Below are 3,151 nucleotides of genomic sequence, written 5' to 3'. Positions count from 1 at the left end.
CGGCAGTGACAACCCTGTGCAGATTGCTGACTCTCTCCTACTCCGTTTCTCTTCCTTCTCTTCTCTTCGGCTTGGAGGGCCGAAGGGCCTGTTCCTGTGCTGTAAATTTCTTTGTTCTTTGTTCCTGTGAATTGTGCTCATTACCATTGGGTATCAGAAACCTGATGTCATCTGATACTATTTACAATTAGAAAATGAGATACTGAGTACAGTGCAGTTAATATAGTGAAACTGTTGGGGGAAGAAATTAAGAAAAAATGTGTAGAGTAAAAAATGTACGCTGGATACTAAATTTTACAGTAATGATAATAATCTTTATTGTCACAAGTAGGCTTACATTAACTCTGCAATAAGGTTACTGTGAAAAATCCCTAGTCGCCACATTCCGGTGCCTGTTCGGGTACACAGAGGGAGAATTCAGAATATCCAAATTACCTAACCGCACGTCTTTTGGGACTTGTGGGAGGAAACCAGAACACCCGGAGGACACAGGGAGAACGTGCAGACTCCACACAGACAGTGACCCAAGCCAGGAATCGAACCTGGGGCCTTGGAGTTGTGAAGCAACAGCGCAGCATGAAAGGATGCCATACAACGTGGTTGTGTCCATTCTGGCTCTCTCCTAAAGAACTCAGCTAGTCCTACTCCCCTACATTTTCCATATTGCAGGCAGTTTTTTTCTCTTCAGGCAATTATCCTGTTCCATTTAGAAAGCCGTAGTTGTACCTGCCTCCACCTCATTCCCAGGTAACGCCGTCCAGATCCTAATCATTTGCTGTGTGAACTATTTTTTCCTCATACCTTCTCTTAAATGAGCAACGCTAGCTTCTTCAGTCTATCCATTTATTGGAGGTCCCTCATCCCAGAAACCACACATAAATCTTTTCTTGAGGGACATAGATAAGGTAGATAGTCAACATCTTTTCCCAAAGGTAGGGGAGCCTAAAACTAGAGGGCATAGGTTTAAGATGAGGGTTACAAAAGGGTCCAGAGGGGCAATTTTTTCACACAGAGAGTGGTAAGTGCCTGGAACTAGCTGCAAGAGGCAGTAGTAGAAGCAGGTACAATTTTGTCTTTTAAAATGTATTTAGACAGTTATATGGGTAAGATGGGTATAGAGATATATGGGCCAAATGCGGGCAATTGGGATTAGCTTAGTGGTAAAAACTGGGCGCATGGACAAGTTGGGCCGAAGGGCCTGTTCCTGTGCCGTAAACCTCTACGACTCTGTTATTGGTACAATCCCTGTAGCAATCGATAGCCTAAAAAGAAACAAACTTCCTGTTTTCCAAACTTCTTTTCCCGGGATCCACTTTTTTTTTCTTTTTTAAAAAAAATTTTTTTTTCCTTTTCTGAGTTACCAAGCCAGGGCTCAGAGTGTGGGTCAGGGGCAAACCCCTAATCCAGCTCCTCGCCTGCTCCAAAAAAATAATTCAAATTGAATCAAATTCATGGTCCCCACAAGAGAGACATACCAGATCTGAACCAAAGGCTCAATCTACAGACACTTGATCTTAGCCAAAAGGCCGAGAAGCGATCCCGGGATCCACTTTAACCAACAGGCCAACCTTCGGGACCCATGCCGGTTGACCTTCACGACCGATGCCGGCTGACCTTCACGACACACCATTATTTTTTTTATTTTAAAAAATAAATTTAGAGTACCCAATTCATTTTTCCAATTAAGGGGCAATTTAGCGTGGCCAATCCACCTAGCCTGCACATCTTTGGATTGTGGGGGCAAAACCCACCCAAACACGGGGAGAATGTGCAAACTCCACACGAACAGTGAACCAGGGCTGGGATTCAAACGTGGGACCTCGGCGCCGTGAGGCAACAGGGCTAATCCACTGCGCCACCGTGCTGCCGGTCGACACACCATTATTGCCGACCCTTAATGCAACAGGTGAGCCTGCTCGTTTCTCACGCTCTCACTTGTTTTGTCATTCGATGTTACATTTCTGAGCAGGACTTCAACTGATGATTTAAGTTCTCACTGCATCCTTTGAAAAAAAAACAAGTTTGTCCTCAAACTCACCATGCTTAGATTTCAAATGCCTTTTAAGTTTTAAGGGTTTTAAACTTTAATTTGCTAGTACTTATCATTATCATACATGCATGGACTTTGTATCCTGATTTGCATTCGCACAATTAACAAAGCCATACCTCAAGATAGCACCTTTATACTACTTTGTTCCTGATTTCAGTGTCTTCTTAACGGGTTGATCACCAAAGGCCCTGGAGCTCTGTACAGAGCTAACACTAGCACTGCTTTGGTCTGCCGTGGATACTCCTGAGCAGCTCTCCTCAGCAGATTGAGTTGCGAGATCCTGGCCTGTTTGTATCTCTGGCCCTCTCTTCCTTATTACAAAATAATCCATCTTAAGTTCTTCACACAGTCCTGCTGGTTGCTTGCTGGCAGCTACAAAATTGAGTAATTTCTCCTCTGTGATTTTGCACCCAGGTTTGTCAGTTTACGTGCCGGGCATGTGACCTTCTTTCTGCCGCCGCTTCTGATGGAAAGACCCCATTGTTCGTATTTAAAGGCCGATCGCGGCCGACATTCTTTTTTTTACTTTGAAACTTTATTTCTAATACCCGATTTTCCAAGTATTGGACTTTTTACTGCTGAAAATTAAAGCAATTTCAGTTGAACATGCGCATCCTTACTTTGTTTTAAATTTATTCCCATTTCTTTGGAAATTTAGACAAGTATAGAAAAAAGTACAATCTTGTTTCTACTTTACAAACTATGACTTTGGACGCGATGAAGTAACTTGTCAAACACACACAATGTCACAATATTTCTTACTGGTCCCACTGCATTGGCCCATGTAAACATTCAAATCATTTCCTTCTCCTTTCACACAAAAACACTTAATTCCTAGTTTCCAGAGAATGGTGATACAAAGTGATGTTTTGTAGGTTTCTTCCACTGGTGACATGTGTCAACCGTATTGACTGGCCTCATTTAATCAGTATTCCTCACTGACAAACCTGGCCTTGCTTCCCTCTCACTGTCATAAAACCATAAGACACCTCCCCCTCCCAGTGACCGTGTCCTTGAGCTGCGCGGCGATGGGTTACTGGAACGTGGCGGATGGCGAGGAATGTCCCAGCAAAACCTGGGCGAGCACGCGGATCGGGGCCG

At 43.8% G+C, this 3,151-nt stretch overlaps 1 non-coding gene across 1 annotated transcript; it reads right to left on the bottom strand.

Moving 5' to 3' along the window:
• Window positions 1–1,344: 1,344 nt before the first annotated feature.
• On the bottom strand, window positions 1,345–1,538 carry LOC140430928 (U2 spliceosomal RNA). The gene has a single exon (XR_011949581.1). It is a non-coding gene; the product is annotated as a U2 spliceosomal RNA (small nuclear RNA).
• Between the last annotated feature and the right edge of the window lie 1,613 nt (window positions 1,539–3,151).

This window comes from Scyliorhinus torazame, chromosome 1, assembly GCF_047496885.1.
Source record: "Scyliorhinus torazame isolate Kashiwa2021f chromosome 1, sScyTor2.1, whole genome shotgun sequence".
Taxonomy (NCBI): Eukaryota; Metazoa; Chordata; class Chondrichthyes; order Carcharhiniformes; family Scyliorhinidae; genus Scyliorhinus; species Scyliorhinus torazame.
The sequence above is the reverse complement of the archived record's forward strand: the minus strand, read 5'-3'. Positions and strand labels throughout refer to the sequence as shown.